The sequence below is a fragment of the Heterodontus francisci genome, chromosome 23, assembly GCF_036365525.1.
Source record: "Heterodontus francisci isolate sHetFra1 chromosome 23, sHetFra1.hap1, whole genome shotgun sequence".
Classification (NCBI taxonomy): domain Eukaryota; kingdom Metazoa; phylum Chordata; class Chondrichthyes; order Heterodontiformes; family Heterodontidae; genus Heterodontus; species Heterodontus francisci.
Genome location: NC_090393.1, coordinates 53,696,757 through 53,714,355, shown reverse-complemented (window position 1 = coordinate 53,714,355; position 17,599 = coordinate 53,696,757). Strand labels below are relative to the sequence as shown.

The 17,599-nt window shown below is 44.3% G+C and overlaps 2 protein-coding genes across 7 annotated transcripts in view; one reads left to right on the top strand and one right to left on the bottom strand.

The window, feature by feature from the left end:
• lztr1 (leucine zipper like post translational regulator 1) overlaps positions 1 to 2,967 on the bottom strand; it is a 340,836-nt gene extending 337,869 nt beyond the window's left edge. Inside the window, exon 1 of the mRNA XM_068055296.1 lies at positions 1,591 to 2,967. The gene's annotated coding sequence lies outside the window, so the exon portion shown is untranslated. The remainder of the gene's footprint in view (positions 1 to 1,590) is intronic.
• Positions 1 to 17,599, top strand: part of LOC137382821 (apoptosis-inducing factor 3) — a 143,714-nt gene that overhangs the window by 10,868 nt on the left and 115,247 nt on the right. For 5 of the 6 annotated variants that reach the window (XM_068055300.1, XM_068055301.1, XM_068055302.1 and 2 more), the window contains exon 1: positions 3,062 to 3,399. The exons of the other annotated variant lie outside the window; for it this stretch is intronic. The gene's annotated coding sequence lies outside the window, so the exon portion shown is untranslated. Of the gene's footprint in view, positions 1 to 3,061; positions 3,400 to 17,599 lie in introns of those variants that run through there. 6 annotated transcript variants of the gene reach the window in all.

The following is a 17,599-nucleotide window of genomic DNA, read 5'->3' as shown; positions in this document are numbered from 1 at the left end:
CCAGCCCCACCATTACTAGCACATGGTTCACACCTCGCAGATAGCGTTCAAGATGGAAACAAAAACGGAGGTGTCAAACAGTCTAACCCTCCTCCAGTGAGCTGCACATCACATTGCCCATGGGATGATATCCAGTAGATTTGGTAATTTGGTAGCCTTTGGCTGTCCGGTTATATTTTCCCTCATCATGTGGTGACATATTTAGCCTGATTGTCCACTCTGGCTGAAAAGCAGCGCATAGTTGATACGGTGAGCTTTGCGCCAATCCATCTTCTCTGTCACGGACCCCAGTGGAATTTCTGGCAATTTTGGCAGCGTCCCAGTGGGATTCCCACCTTCACCGAGGAAAATAGCTACTACAAGCCTCGCATGCCTGAAGCACTGGAGTGAAGCTGATTGTCCTCTCTTGCACACTGGACCACGAGGAGCACGTGGTGTTCCCTGCATGAAGCATTGAAACCGGAGTGAGCCACCTACCCTGTCTCCACATGACTAAAAATTTGTTTATGGGATGTGGGCGTCACTGGCTAGGCCAGCATTTATTGCCCATCCCTAATTGCTCTTGAACTGAGTGGCTTGCTAGGCCATTTAAGAGGGCATTTTAAGAGTTAACCACATTGTTGTAAATCTGGAGTCACATGCAGGCCAGACTAGGTAAGGAGGGAAGATTTCCTCCCCTAAAGGACATTGGAGAACAAGATGGGTTTTTACTACAATTGACAATGGTTTCATGGTCATCATTAGACTAGTTCTTTTTTAAATTCCATATTTATTAACTGAATTAAAATTTCACCATCTGCCGTGGTGGGATTTGAACCCATGTCCCCAGAGCATTAACCTGGGCTCTGGATTACTAGTCCAGTGACATTACCACTACGCCACCGCCTCCCCAGACATCATTGCCTGCCATCATCCTGTCACTGCAGCCCACTTTGAATATGCTGACTGTATTTGCACAAACATATTGATATTGCCTATTGTCACTTCTGAGAGAAATCTGGCAGGGAGCCAATGGGATGGACACTTGACAAAGGCAAAATACCACGAATACTGGAAATCTGAAATTTCAACAGAAAATACTAGAAATGCTCAACAGGTCAGGCAGCATCTGTGGAGAGAGAAACAGAGTTTTTTTTCCCCTCTCCATAGCTGCTGCCTGATCTGTTAAGCATTTCCAGCTTTTTCTGTTTAATTGGATTTTCCACCACAGATTCAGATGAATGTAGTCAGATTGGGAGTGGAGGATCCTATCAGCATGTTACAACAGCAGCACATTGAACCATGGAGTGCTGGATCTCAACTATAATCTTTCATTTTAGTTACTGAGCTCAGTTGTGTCAATAAAAGCAAAATACTGCAGATGCTGGAAATCTGAAATAAAAACAAGAAATGCTGGAAATACTTAGCAGGTCTGGCAGCACCTATGGAGAGAGAAGCAGAGCTAACGTTTCAGGTCAGTAACCCTTCATCACAACTGGCCCTGTCCTATCAATACCTTTACTTTTGTTATCTCTTGCCCCACCCCCACTTTAATTGCTTAAAACCTAATACATTTCTAATCTTTGCCATTTCTGATGAAGGGTCACTGACCTGAAATGTTAACTCTGCTCCCCTCACCTCAGTTGTGTCAATACCTGAATCTATTCTCTGTGGACAGGGTTGATGGTTGAATCTAGTGGACGATGCCAGTGACTAACTTTTCTTATTGCACACAGTAGCAGTCCTTGTCTCTGGTCTTATTCTGGGTTGATTCTGATTTTGTTCGGGTAGAGGATCATTCACTGGCATAGGTTTAATTGTGGAGTCTGTGGCTGCTCCATTTTCTCAATTGACAGGGTCAATGACCGGTTTTAGTCACGTGGAGACAGGGTAGGTGGCTCACTCCAGTTTCAATGTAGAAGTCAGTGGCTGACTTAGGTGTTTCTGAGAATAGTGATCAATGGGGTTGCTGTGGTCTCTGTGAAAAGGAGTCTGGCTTCAGTAGATCCATGGACAGTGATCAGTGTCTGACTTCAGTAGATCCATGGACAGTGATCAGTGTCTGACTTCAGTAGATCCATGGGCAGTGATCAGTGTCTGACTTCAGTAGATCCTTGGACAGTGATCAGTGTCTGACTTCAGTAGATCCTTGGACAGTGGACAGTGAATGACCTCAGTAGATCCTTGGACAGTGATCAGTGTCTGACTTCAGTAGATCCTTGGACAGTGATCAGTGTCTGACTTCAGTAGATCCTTGGACAGTGATCAGTGTCTGACTTCAGTAGATCCTTGGACAGTGGACAGTGAATGACCTCAGTAGATCCTTGGACAGTGATCAGTGTCTGACTTCAGTAGATCCTTGGACAGTGATCAGTGTCTGACTTCAGTAGATCCATGGACAGTGGACAGTGAATGGCCTCAGTCTTGATGTGGACAATGATCAGTGGCTAGCTCCAGAACAGTGTTGTTTGATAAAATGTCACTGTAACAATCCACAAGAGCACAAATGGGATAGCGAGTTCTGTGATACATCTATGGGCGGTGACCTAATCACAGTAGCGACCAAAAAATAAATTGATATGAATTGATATGATGCTTCACGCTGCATCGCAAAAAGTGCATCGCTATGACACAAAGTCTGTTCAGCGGCCAGTATGGTGCTATTACAATTAAATTCTGAGAACTAAATGCAGTCGAAAATTCCTCTTTAACTGCAAATCTGATCAGCAAATCTGCATGGAAATATGCAGGAATAGTAATTGACAGCTGTCAAAATGCTTGATTCAATCCTTTCCCTCCACTGATGCTGTACTTCTGTTGCTAATTGTTTCACACTGCAGTACGCTTCTCACCCCCTCACATCTCCCATCCCCAGAGTCCTTGACGAGAAAAAGTGCAGAGGCTGTAAAGATAAGGGAGCTTCCCATCTTGAGAGGATTGGCAGCCTCTGATATCACAACGGCACCCACTTGTAACTCAATGGGAATGAGCGGCAAAGGCAGTGCCTAAGGCTGTATGAGATAAAGTATGACTCAGCCTTTCTGGGGACAGCATTCAGCTGTCAGGACCTTGGAAAGAGAGAGGGGAGGGGCAGGGAAGAGAGGAGGACTGCTTCTCAATTCGTGCTGCGCTTGCATCCTGCTACTTCATCATGCCTGCATGTTGCTGAGGGCTGGCTGCCAGAGCTCCCTGCTGCATTCCACTTGCTAGTCTTTCAGTTCGCCTCTGCTGCAGAGACTTCAGTCTCATGTGATTATCATTCAGGAAATTCCTTGGCAAACACATTTACTACCAGACTTCCACAAGCAGAGGAAGACAGAGAGTCTTTTTTTTACAGCAAAGATAAAGGAATTCCGTACCTTGGATTCATTTAAGAAAAACATTGGGAAGTATTTCCAAACATCAGTTGCTTCAACACAGGTAAATGTCACTGCACCTACATCCATATTGATGTCAGGTGTCGATTCTCAGTCGTGGCTAACCCAGTCCATGCTTTGCAAAATCCACCTTGCTGGCCTCCGTATGCATGTGGCAGACAGCAAGGGAGAGCTTGCATTTCAGAAAGAATTATTTGCAGTGCTGCAACCATCTGAAAACTATGTACACTGCACTAACTGTAATATGCTCTTAGCTTGCAGTTGCTCGCAGTCTGTCTTTAAGACATAGGTTCAGTGTTGTACTGGAAGTACTATAGCTCTGTGTCAGCAATATTGGACGGCACAAAGCAGAGTATATCAGGCTGAGATTTTATTTGACCTCTTTGCACTCAATACTTAACTGCTGGTCAGAGTTTGTGGTGAATAGGATTATATGGGCAATTACTTGATTTTATGGACCTCTTCTGTTAAACTTTTGGAGTGTTCATGTTCCAGTTTGAGGGTGACTGGGTTGCACAGAGCTAGTCTGCATGTTCAGAGAAGTGTATTAACCCTTTGGTTACTGAAAAACATTTCAGCATTCAACATACTTAGAGGATAACTGAGTCACATGGAAGCTGAGTATTAGTAGATCCTGAGTTACACTAAGGATAACACACAGGCAGCAATGTGATAACGACCAGATAATCTGTTTTTAGTCAATGTTGGTCGAGGGATAGAAATTGGCCAGGACACAGAGACAAACTGCATTGCTCTTCGAATAGTGTGGTCAAATCTTTTATGTCTACCTGAGAAGGCAAACGGGGCCTCGGTTTAACATCCCATCCAAAAGAATTTATGAGTGGAGATCAGGAGGACTCCACTCGAATTTCAGGGTCAGTAGGTAATAAATTCCATAGAAACAAACCCACAACCAGCAGTAAGTTACATCGAAGATGTGCAATAATCAGCAGCAAATTACATAGAGCATAGCCAATAGTTGAGACGGAGATAAAAAGAGAGCAGGCAGGGAGTGATACGTTCGAAGGCAGGAAATTCTAGGAAGAGTGTTAAACAACTGGCAGTGAGTTAAATATAGGGTAATAAACAGCTGACAGTGAGTTAAATAGAGGGCAATAAACAGCTGGCAGCGAGTTAAATAGAGGGTAATAAACAGCTGGCAGCGAGTTAAATAGAAGCACAATGGAGAACTGGCAGTGAACTAAATCGGTGGCAATAAAAACTGGCAGCAAGTTAAATAGAGGGCAATAGGAACCTGACAGTGACTTTAATACATGGTGGCAGACACCTGGCAGTGATTTAAAAAGAGGGTAATAGACAACTGGGAGTGAGTTAACTAGAGAGCAATAAACAACTAGCAGCGAGTTAAATGAAGGGCAATAAACTCCTGGTAGTGAGTTAAATAGAAGGCAATAGACATCTGGCAGTGAATTAAACAGAGGGTAATAAACACCTGGCAGTGAGTTAAATAGAGGGCAACAGAAAGCAGGCAGTGTGTTAAATAGAGGGCAATAGAAACCTGACAGTGACTTAAATGGAAGACAATAGACACCTGACAGTGAGATAAATAGAGGGTAATAGACATCTGGCAGTATGTTAAATAAAGGGTAACAAATATCTAGTACTGAGTTAAATACAGGGCAGTAGACACTGGGCAGCGAGTTAAATTGGAGGCAAAACTTGGCAGCAAGTTAAATAGAGGGCCATAAACGCCAGGCAGCAAGTTCAACAGAGGGCAGTAGATACCTGGCAGTGAGTTAAATAGAAGGCATTAGACTAAAAGCAAAATACTGCAGATGCTGGAAATCTGAAATAAAAACAAGAAATGCTGGAAATACTCAGCAGGTCTGGCAGCATCTGTGGAGAGAGAAGCAGAGTTAACATTTCAGGTCAGTGACCATTCATCCGAACTGGCAAATATTAGAAATGTAAAAGATTTTAAGCAAGTGAAGTAGGGGGTGGGGCAAGAGATAACAAAGGAGAAGGTGTTGATAGGACAAGGTCACAGAATAACTGACCAGAAGGTCATGGAGCAAAGGCAAATGGGTATGTTAATGGTGTGCTGAAAGACAAAGCGTTAGTGCAGAGAGGGTGTGAATAGACTGTAAAGCACAAAGCACTCCAAGCACAAACATTAAAACATTTTTTTTTTATAACAGAAACAGTGGATAGGCACAGTAGAAACAAACTAAACACACTAAAAAACCTAAAATAAAATAACCAAATAAAAAAGAAAAAATAAGAAAAAATAACTAAACATAAAAAGGGAGGGCCCGTCATGCTCTGAAATTATTGAACTCAATGTTCAGTCCAGCAGGCTGTAGTGTGCCTAATCGGCAAATGAGATGCTGTTCTTCGAGCTTGTGTTGATGTTCACTGGAACACTGCAACAAGCCCAGGACAGAGATATGAGCATGAGAGCAGGGGGAGTGTTGAAATGGCCAGCAACCGGAAGCTCAGGGTCATGCTTGTGGACTGAGCAGGGGTGTTCTGCAAAGCGGTCACCCAGTCTGTGTTTGGTCTCCCCAATGTAGAGGAGGCCACATTGTGAGCAGCGAATACAGTATACTACATTGAAAGAAGTACAAGTAAATCACTGCTTCACCTGAAAGGAGTGTTTGGGGCCTGGGATAGTGAGGAGAGAGGAGATAAATGGGCAGGTATTACACCTCCTGCGATTGCACGGGAAGGTGCCGCGGGAAAGGGACGAGGTGGTGGAGATAAAGGACAAGTGGACGAGGGTGTCATGGAGGGAACGATCCCTGCATTCCGAACCCTGGATCTGAGAGAGTAATTTGTACTTACAGCAGAGCTGGGTTATTAGTCAATACGGATACTAAACTTTCTTAAATGTGATTGGGCTGAGCATCACAGAAGCAGCAGTGGAAGAGTAATAGTGAAGAGAGTGCCTGTGCTTTGGTGTAGGTACTTTCTTGGTCACAGCCAACTGAAACTATAGGTGCCAGGAAACAGGCAGCCTCAAATGTAAAATAACACTTTCGTTCCTCCAACAAAATTAGCTACTGTAAATTTTTAGTGAAAATCACTCCAGCCATCAGGGAGAAGACTTTCTTCCCATCCGGATTGGTTGGAATTTGACACTTTTCGCCTCGTTAAATGACAGTCTGACCCACTGCATAACCTTCATTATATGCTCGGTTTCATTTTAAATCAATACAACTGACCCTGCAAAAGCTGTTCATTTGCACCATTCCGTATCTGTAAAACAGGTCACCAGAAACATGCGACAAATTACTGTTGGTGATATTAGCCTTTATTTCAAAAGGGCTAAAATAGCAGAGAGTCATCTGTCCTGTTTTAAAACAGAATCAGATAAAGTTGCAGAATCACTAAATATTTCCAATTTAGAATAGGCTTAACAAAGATTAAACAGCTCCCTCCGATGGCTTTGTGGGTAAATACACAAAGGGAAATAACACTGAGCCGTACATACCTAGAATATCACTGGTTTGTATTCAGTTAGCTCATAGAGCTAGTATTTATAACAGCACCTTTCATGATCAATGTTTCTGCTAAGCTGTACAGGTGCACGGCCATGCAGCAGCCTGGATGGTATCATGCAAGCCTTGTTCTGTGATAAATATAACGTGAGCATGGCCACACTAAAAAATTTAAAGGAACCGCTCACTGAAAAAACAGGCTGCTCACAACAACTAGATTTTAATGGGAGCATTGTTTATGATCCCAGAATGTCCCAAAGCACCTCACAGCCAATGAAATATTTTTTAAAGTGTAGTCACCTGTGTTTTCAAATTCCCCCAGTGGTGTCGTCCTTCACTATCTCTGTAATCTCCTCCAGCCCTTCAGTACACTGAGATCTCTGCACTCCTCCAATTCTGGTCTCTTGCACATCTCTGATTTCCATTGCCCCAGCATTGGCTTTCAGCTGCTTAAGCCCTACATTCTGTAATGCCCTCTGTAAACCTCCCTACCTCTCTAGTTCTCTCATTACCTTTAAGATGCTCCTTAAAACACACCTGGTTGTTCAAGCTTTTGGTCACCTGTCCTAATAGCTCCTTATGTAGCCCGGTGTCAAATGCCTGTTTAACAATGTTCCTGTGTTGCCTCTAGGGAATTGTAATGCATTAAAAGTGTGATGTAAATAAAAGTAAGTTGTTGTTCTTGTTGTAGTCACTGTTGTAATGTCGGGATATGTTATCTCAGCAGGGCAGTGATGGAGCCTTATCATATTTATATTCTATGGGATCTCTGAATTTATAATTCTAGCAGATCTCCCATGACACTGTTCATAAGTGATCTGCAGTCTGGACTACTGTTGTAATGTGTCGCTGCTAACTTGGCCTGTCCCTTTAAAATCATGGCACCAATGGGGAAGGTCAGGTAACTGTAAGTTGGTTGTGAACTGTTGAGGCCATTCACAGGACAATTATAATTGCTTGGAGATTTCAGGCTCCAGGTCAATGACTGATTTTCCTTCTCATTGTTCCTAAGGTCTTATTGCATTTGTAAGAAAGTTTGAAATGTGACATTAAAAAATTTTCTGCACCATGGTGCCTCAATACCCCGAGTCTTGTACACTAACAGTGATGGTCCTGGGAACCTGCCAGAACTCAAGACTAAATTCTCTCACATAGGAAAACATTGAAATACAAAGTACTGCGGATGCTGGAAATCTGAAATAAAAACAGAAAGTGCTGGAATACTCAGCAGGTCTGGTAACATCTGTGGAGAGAGAAGCAGAACGTTTCTGGATTTATGTTTTGTCTTTTATTACAACTATTAGCACTCCCGTTGCCTTTTATTCCGTGACATCTGTCATTTAATCTCTCCTGCCCCCCGTCCTATCACACACCTCTTTTGTTCTTCTTCCCCCCTGCCCCTCACCCCCACCTTTGACTTACTCAAAGTCTATTACGTTTCTAACTTTTGCCAGTTGTGATGAAAGGTCACAGACCTGACATGTCTATGAAGGTTTAGCGTAAATTCCTTGCTGTTGTATTCTATGCCTCTATTTATAAAGCCAAGGATCCCAGATGCTTTTTTAACAGCCTTCTCAACTTGTCCTGCCACCTTCTGAGGCTTGTGTGCATACATATAAATGTTGACCCTTGTTCACCAGCTTGTTCAACAGGCAATCCTGAAATTTGGTTTCAGTCGGTACCTTTATCTATTTGATCATCGTTTTTGGATTATGGGTATGGACACTACATTAGCCTGTGTTCAATCTATTGACATCTCCCCATTGTCTCATTCCCTCATAATGATTGTTAATGCCTGACAAATCCACTCACCAGCTTCTCTCAACATTCTGGGATAAATACTATCAAATCTTCGGGACTTATTTGTTTTAAGCCCTTTCAGCCTGTCTAGGACTTCCATCTGTTTTAGACTGAAGTTCTATTTTTTGGGGTGGGGGGGAGGTGGTGGGTGGGTGAAGACATGCTGTGTGTGTTTTCCTTTGTGAATAATTTAAGGCAGTAATTAGTCAGAATATTTATCATTTCCTGCTCATATTCAGTCTCAAGTCAGTTTGCAACTTTCAATCATCTCACATTTGTTAGATAACCCCCTTACTGTTGTAGCACTGAAAGTATTTTATTACTGTTGCATTTTGCTTCAGCAGCTATGCTTTTTCCTAGGTAATTATCCTGTCCATTTCATTTTTTATTTGTTTAGTTTGAGCTTGCTGACATGAGGTATGGATTTGTCCTGCTTGTTCAGCATTATTCAGGTGATCCATTTGTCTTCCACTGAAGTGTTGATGAAAATCCTCTTCCAATCCATTGGTTTCACTTATTCCCTCATAAACCAAGCTTCTTGTCCTTTGTATAACTGAATCCCAGTTCACTTTCGACTTGATCATTCCATCATCATTGTACTTCAGGGGTTCTACAATTTCCATTGCCTCTATGGTGTCCGGGTTATTTATGAACATCAGGTCAAGTTGTTTCTCATGTCTTTCCTGACATGCATAGGAACAATGATAGACAGAAAAAGATCCTCTGCTCCATCCAGTTTGTCCCACACAATGCCTCATGCATCACAATACATACACTCCCTTCTTCTTCTTTGGCCTCCTTGTCTCGAGAGACAATGGGTAAGTGCCTGGAGGTGGTCAGTGGTTTGTGAAGCAGCACCTGGAGTGTCTATAAAGGACAATTCTAGAATGACAGACTCTTCTACAGGCGCTGCAGATAAAATTGGTTGTCAGGGCTGTTACACAGTTGGCTCTCTCCTTGAGCTTCTGTCTGTTTTCCTGCCAACAGCTAAGTCTTCCACTGAAGTGTTCGACTCGCCACACTTTAGCCCCGCCTTTATGGTTGTCCACCAGTTCTGGCGATCACTGGCAACTGACTCCAACGACTTGTGGTCAATGTCACAGGACTTCATGTTGCGTTTGCAGATGTCTTTAAAGCGGAGACATGGACGGCCGGTGGGTCTGATACCAGTGACGAGCTCGATGTACAATGTGTCCTTGGGGATACTGCCATCTTCCATGAGGTTCACATGGCCAAGTCATCTCAAGTGCCGCTGACTCAGTAGGGTGTATATGCTGGGGATGTTGGCCGCCTTGAGGACTTCTGTGTTGGAGATACGGTCCTGCCACCTGATGCCAAGGATTCTCAGGAGGCAGCGAAGATGGAATGAGTTGAGACATTGCTCTTGGCTGACATACGTTGTACAGGCCTCACTGTCATAGAGCATGGTACTGAGGACACTCCCTATCCCACTTGAAAGCCTATAATCTCCCGGGAGCTGAGATTACTACGCACTGAGTCATACATTTATATTGACCAACTCTGATTCTGGACCTTTTTGGTTTATTCAATTTCTCTTTGGTTGGTTGAAGACATTCATTTGCCTGCACCTCTCTAAGAGACCCTGAGAAGGCCAGGGTGTCAGCTCCTCTTTCCTCCTGTCTTTGGGAAAACCCTGCAATGCAAGTGTTTGTTGGCTGTAACTCCTGATGCCACATGTCCTGGAAAGCTTACCAGATGATTTTTTGACATTTCCAGAACGAATTGCTTCTGAAAAGATCCCAGTGACCCGTCTCCATATACCCGGATGCCAGACCAAAAGGGACAACTGACTTCCTTCCATATTTCCCCTTTTTCTTCAAGAATTAGCAAGTATTTGGCCAAAGTATATTTTTTGTCTTTTTTTGTAACAGACCTCTGCAGAGAGGATTTCTGTATTTTGTTTTCAGTGGTGTATGAGTGTGTGTATGGGGGAAATTTAAAAAGGGAACTTTCATATTTCAATCTGTGTGTTAATGCTTTGCTTCGTTACTGGGTAAGTTTTACAAACATGCGAATATACGAATTAGGAGCAGGAATTGGCCATTCGGCCCCTCGAGCCTGTTCCGCCTTCTATAAGTTCATGGCTGAACTGATTTCTCCACATTACCACCTACCCCCGATAACCTTGTTTGATAATAAACTGATAATTTTGTTTAATAAAGAAACCTGGTTGGTGTATTTTATTCTGGGATAAAGAGTAGAGCATACGATTGGCCACATCGCTACTGGGTAAACATTTAAATATCTGTTGTGACCTGTGGAGAAGTGGAAAGATGAGACAGCGCACTCCTCCCACCTCGGTCATAACAATCCAACTTTGCCCCATAATCCCTTAATACCTTTGGATCATAAAAATCTATCAATCTCAGATTTAAAATTAACAATTGATCGAGCATCAAATGCCATTTGCAGAGGAGAGTTCCAAACTTCCACCACTCTTTGTGTAGAAGTATTTCCTATTTTCACTCGTGAAAGGCCTAGCTCTAACTTTCAAACAATGCCCCCTCGTCCTCGCTGAATGTGCCACAAAATGACTGCATTTTCCCATGCTAGACCATGGTGAGTGTGAACTGCTAAATAGCCATTAGTAAGTATGAACTGCAGAGCTGGGTGTTTGGGAGGGATTAATTGTCCCTGGAATGTGTTAATTCTACATTTATATACTTGGCAGAGTTTAATTGTCCCTAGAATGTGTAACTTCTAGAGTTGGATGTTAGGGAGAGTTTAATTGCCCTTAGTATCTGAACTGTAGAACTGGATGTGAGTGGTTAATCCTGCTATGTGTGAGGTGTAGGGCTGAATTTCTTGCAGGATTGATGAGGGCTTTGGAAACAACCTTTATGACTTTAAAGTTCGTGTTTTGTGTTTTCCTGGAATGTTAAATATAGTGTGTCTGAATTCCTGCAGCGGGTAAGGGAGCTCGAATAAGATAGTCACTAATATTAAACACATTCTGCTGGGTATTTGCAACCCAGCTGAATCAGGGAAGGGCTACATCCACTTGTTCCCACACATGTAATGTCAAAGATCATTGGGGAGTGGAGTCCTGCACTATCACAATCATTTTGCAGCAGATGAGGTGGAAATGAAAATCTACTGAGGCACTGCAGTGAGTTTTGTTGTCATTTACAGCTAATGACAACTGTTTGGCACAAAACCACTGATGCCGCTCAAATTAATTCCATTAGATAGAATTGATAGAAGGAAGAATTATGACCTTTAGTATCTGTTGTGCTTTCTTTTCTGTTCATTTACGTAGAAAAGACAAATTGAGGTTGAAGGCAGAGAGTAAGAACTGACTAGAGAGAGGAAGAACATCATTAGAGAAAGCAAGGCTGACTGGTCACTCCCCTTGCTGTTTGTGGAACTTTGTTGTGTGCAAACTAGTTGCTGCATTTGCCGACAAAGGCAATAGCCACCGCATTTTCCAAATATTGAATTAGCTGTGCAGTGCTTTGGGGTGTCCTGAAGACAAGAAGTACGTTATTTACATGCTAGGGAGTAGATTTTCAATTTGTCGACACGGAGTAAAGCTGGTGTTACAGATCGGCCACCTGTTACAGAAGCCACCTGATCTTCACTGAACATGAGCTTCTGGTGGGACCTACAAATGGTTGGGCAATCTCCTTCACCTGTTTACAGCTCAGGCAGTGAGGGTGAAAATTACTCCCAAATTCATTCATTCTTCCTCCCAGTTTCCACTGATCTCTTCTTCTGCAGTTCATGGTGATGCTCTCCTCCTCTTCCACCCACACTCACCCCTCCCCCCACATCGTGCTTCTGTCCTGCATCCTTCAGTGTCCTTCCTGGCTCCTATCTGATGCTGCTTCTACTGCTCTGGGGAATGACATTCCACTGTGGGTTGGAATTTTCCTAGTATCTTTGCCTGGATTTGAGTGTCAGGTGAGGGAGGTGGATGAATAAGCAGGAGAATGTAGGTTTTAATAGCTCAGTGAACAAGTTGTTACGCTTTTGAGTTCTTTTACCTTCTCCAGATACTTTTACCTTTCATGATCCAGACTATTATTTGAGGTGAGCACTAGCCCTTGAGAATGCTTTTACTTGTGCTAGTAGCTGGATATAATTCAGAGCCCTAGGAGGGGGCTGGGAGGCGGGCGTAAAATTGTGCGGCAGGCGGGGGTGCCGTGCCCTGAATTCAGTATACCCTGAATAAAGAAAAGAGATTACTTCACCTACTGGTTCCATCCTCCTTCTCTTCAAAAGTGGCAAGGTAATACCAGACCTAGTTTTGGGCCTTAAACAAGGGAATAAAACAAGCAAATAATAGCAGAAACACAGTAGTTGAAACATTATTCTAGCTTCTCATACATAAATTAATATACAGTCCACAACAATATATGTGTGTATAATATTGATAAAATCATATGTATATATCATTCAGGCTAAACATACATTTGAAAAGGAAAGATCTGGGGATAGAATAGAGGAATGGGACTAATTGGTCAGCTTTTTCAAAGAGGTAGCACAAGCACGAGGGGCTGATTGGCCAGCTTCTGTACAGTAAGCTTCTATGATTCTATAAATTAATATATAGTCCACAACTCTACTTCTGACCCGGCTGTTAATTTTCCGGATGCATCAGTGTGGGCAATATCATGAGTGACTACTGCTCCTTAAAGCTAGCCTTCATGGCTGGAATTTAACGCCCTACACCCAGCCACCGGCCACGCCCCCTGGGCGCGGGCTGGGAGGCGGGTGTAAAATCATGTGGGAGGCTGGGGGTGCCATGCCCATCATATACCCGAGTCCGCTACTATTTTACCAGCGGCAGGGGAGGTGGCAAACGGCCTGCCCATCCCAGGCCAATTGAGGCCCTTAAGTGGACAATTAATTGTTACTTAAGGGCCTCTTACTGTCTCCGTTGGTATCTTACCAGCAGTGGACGGGCACTTCAGCACCTGAGGAGACTGCATGGTAACACCTGGCAGTCTCCTTGTGGGCAGGATGGGGTGGGGTGGGGGGGGGGGTGCTCTACTGATTGGGCACCCTGTGCCACATGAAGGGCCCCTCCAGCAGTATGGGCCACCCCCATTAAAATTACCCCCCTGCCCTGTTCTCCGACCCACCCCTCCCCTCACCAGGGCATAGCCGATTGTCTCGAGCAAGGCCCGACCCCCACTTACCTCTTTGAAGGGCGGCGTCCATCGTTCCTTTTCTTGCTGAGTGCAGTCCCAGCAGTGGCCACTGCTCCTGTTGAGGGGGCGGAAGTCCTGACCAAGACCAATTAAGGGCCTGGGCCACACAAAATAGCAGCGTGGCTTCCAGGCCCGGAGGAGGCGGGCTCACCCCTGACTTTCCAGCCGGCGGGCAGGGTCACCACCTCAACATGAAATTCCGACCTCTTAAAGGGGAAGTGCATTGTGGCTGGAGCAGCTGCTGGCATTTATGTAGGAAGTGACTGTGACCTGGGAAACATTGAAGATTTGCACAGCATGGAGCAGACTCCAATATTTTCCTATGTTGAACTGCAGGCTTTGGTGGTGGAGGTGGAAAGGAGGAGAGATGTCTTGTATCTGCAGGGCGTCAAGCCCTGAGGGTCTAGATGAAGTCCAGTGACCTTACGAGCGGCCAAGGTCAGTGAATTCATCTTCAAATGTGATACCTTATGAACTGCACCACCAGCCTACACGCTGCTCAATTCATCACATCCCCATCACTCACCTATCAACAATCTATTTCATACCTGACACTTGTATGCTCCATTTCACCCTCACACACTTACCATTGCTGTAAGTCTAACGCCTTGCATACACTGCCAGCTATTCAACCATGACAGCCACATCACTCAAACAGATTGTATGACACACTTCACGCTCTCTTGCAAGAAAAGGTGGTGCACAACTGGAGGCAGCAGGAGCTAACCAGAGGGGGACAGACACACATGCATGTCCTAACCCTAACCCACACTCTCTTCTGATTTACAAGCTGCGGATGGTGTAAGCAAACACCTCTTACCTCGCACCCCCCCCCCCCAAATCCCCAAACCACAACATTACCCTTTTGACTCTATCCTTTCAGAGACCTAAGGAGTGCAACCTGGACAGGCAGTGATGAATAAGATATTAACGTCATTCGATTTCACACACACAGCCACCAGCTCAGATACTGATGCTGCACGTAATTTAGAGGATAGGTCAGAGGCTGGATCTTCACATGGGGAGAAGCCAGGCACGAGTGATCTGCAGCTGAGTTGTTGGGGTAGGGTGGGTGTGGGAAGTGCGAGGATTGTGCAGCTCGAGATCTACCACAAAGCACAGAGATCAGTATTTTGCTGAGGCAACCGACAGAAGAAGACTGATAGGTATGCATAATGAAATGCCCGGTGCACTGGGAAACCCTATGGTCAAGGGGAATGGAGCAATCCAGCATCATCTTGGCACAGGGCTTTGTGTAAAGCTTGGAACCCATACTTCCCAGCACGGATGTGATGGCCAATTCCGTTTGCACACTTGTGGACCCAACCATGATGCAGTGTCTGATCGCTGATGTCACAGCTTCTATTGCAGCACAAACAGCAGCCACCAGAAGCCTGACTGCTGTGGTGGAAGCTCAGACAGCTACCATCATGGCCATGGATTACATTATGCAAAGGGGCTTGCAGAGTGTCACAGCAGTCCAGCAATCAGTCCTCCAGCAGATCACTGATTGCTGAGGCACTGCCCCGGGGGAGAGGCAGTGGCTCCAGGGAGCACAAACCTGCTCTTCTTTCTCAGGAAGACAGTATTTGCCCTCTCGCTCCTGTCAATCCAACAATGCCCTTGCTATTTCCTGTCAGCCAGTAAGCCCAGACTGCTGCCACTCATGTTGGGTTGGTGGAATTGCAGATGGGCCTTCTCGGCCAAGAGCTGCTCAAGTTCATCCTCCAAGGCCATCTGCAGTCTCCTCCACTGAAAGCCAGCAGCCTTCTACCAGCCATGCTGAAGCTACTGGGGTGGCACGAGGGTAGGCAAAGGCATATAGAATGTATTGGGGTGTTTTGTTGACTTTTGCATGCAACATGACATGATTTCATTTATAACCTTGGCTTAGAATGTTTATTTTGTGTCGCCTTTTATTTTGACATTGTGGTCAAATGCATGATGGTCAGGGACAGAGGGAAGGTATGGTGTGGGTCTATTGGTGAATGGAGAATTGGGGTTGAGGTTTCTGGTATTATTTGAATGAGTTCTTCACGGACAGCCCAGGTAGAAAGAGGCAAAATTAAGCAAAAAACAAAATATGTTCATCTGTGGACTATGCATAGAGAGGATGCTATGTTAAACACTGTGCCTGTCACCTCTGCAAGAACCAGCAGGCAGGAAAAAAATCTAAAATTATACAAGAGTTAGAGAAAGACGTAGCAACTTTGACACAAAATAATGAACTCATCATATGAGGGCAGTTTCTCACTTGCTTGAGGTTACATGATCAGCAATATATAAACTATTTTGTGTATCCACCACTGCAAAGTTGTTCAGTGTATGTTGTTATGATCCCCGTGGAGATCAACAAACCAAAAGAACCAAATTTATCGAATGTCCCCAATAAAAAAAACAAATAGACAAGATTTCACTTTTATAACTTTTACTCTAACAATCAAACCAAAATCAACATAACTCAAACATGAATTAACAGACAAATCACAGTCAATATACATATTATAAATTACACATTAACTATCAGATACAACAAAGATAGATTGCATGGATTTACTGGACAGTCCACTCAGCATATTGGCACAAATTACAGCCACAAAGTTTTTCAAAGCTCTGAGCTTCCTCAGGTAGATCTTCAGCTTCTTTCTTCCAAGATGCATCCATTGATTCTCATCGAACAGCAGTTCTCCTTCAACCCGAACTCCACGAGTTCAGTCTTCACCCAAAATGGTGAAAACGGTGTACTACTCCAGAATATCCTCAGCTCTACTCACGACAGTCTTGATGGTGTGCATCCACCTGTATTACCTTAATCTAAGCCCTTCAGTGACAACCCTATGTACTGTATGGCCAGGTCTAGTTAATTGGTTACTTTAATTAACAGAAACAGCTTCTGGATCCATCCTTCACCTTCTTCAGCCTGCCTGAACTCCACTCCTGCATGATCTGAGCTTGGATGACTCTGTGTCCTTTTAGCCGGTTCCAACCAATTTCAGTTTCCCCAGAAACCTGAAGTTTCAGTTTATGTTTCAGTTCTAGTTTCCCTTTCAGTTAGGGTCTATCTCAGAAAAAAAAACTTTGAAACCAGTGTCATCTGTTCATACAACTCGTGCACGCTCCCTCACTGGTCCATGGACACAATCACAATGTGTACCGATCCATTACCCTCCCCCTACTCCTCCCCCTCACACTCCTGCTCTTCCTCGTGCTCCTGTTCCTCAGCTGCTCACCATATAGCTGGTGGCAAGAGCTGTCCTCTCATGATGGCACAGTTATGCAGCATGCAGCAGACCATTACGAATTCTTGACACATGCTTTGTCGAGTAATGTAGGGCTCCTCCAGAGAGGTCCAGACAGCGGAAGCATTCAGCATGCCAATGGTCTGCTCTATCACATTTCATGTGCAGCATGACTTTCATTGTATGCATTCTGCACGCTTGTCAGTGGGTTGCGCACCGGTGTCACCAGCCATTTCATAGCCCTGGTCACCCAGTAGCCACCCTTTGGTTTGTCATGGTGGTTCAAATGAAGCTGGCATAGTGGACTGCAGTTGAATGAAGGCATCATGACCACTGCTAGAATATGGAGCATTGACCTGATTATGCACTGCTGATGGTCACACACTAGTTGAACGGCAAGGAAGTGGAATCCCTTCTGATGCTGGTATAAGGCGGAGTCAACATGTGGCGTCCGCAAAGCCATGTGTGTGTGGTTAATGGCACCCTGCAGCATGGTGAAGCCTGAAATCCTGGTGAAGCCACATGCTCACTGCACCTACTTCTCTCTGGCAAAAAAGAGTGAAATC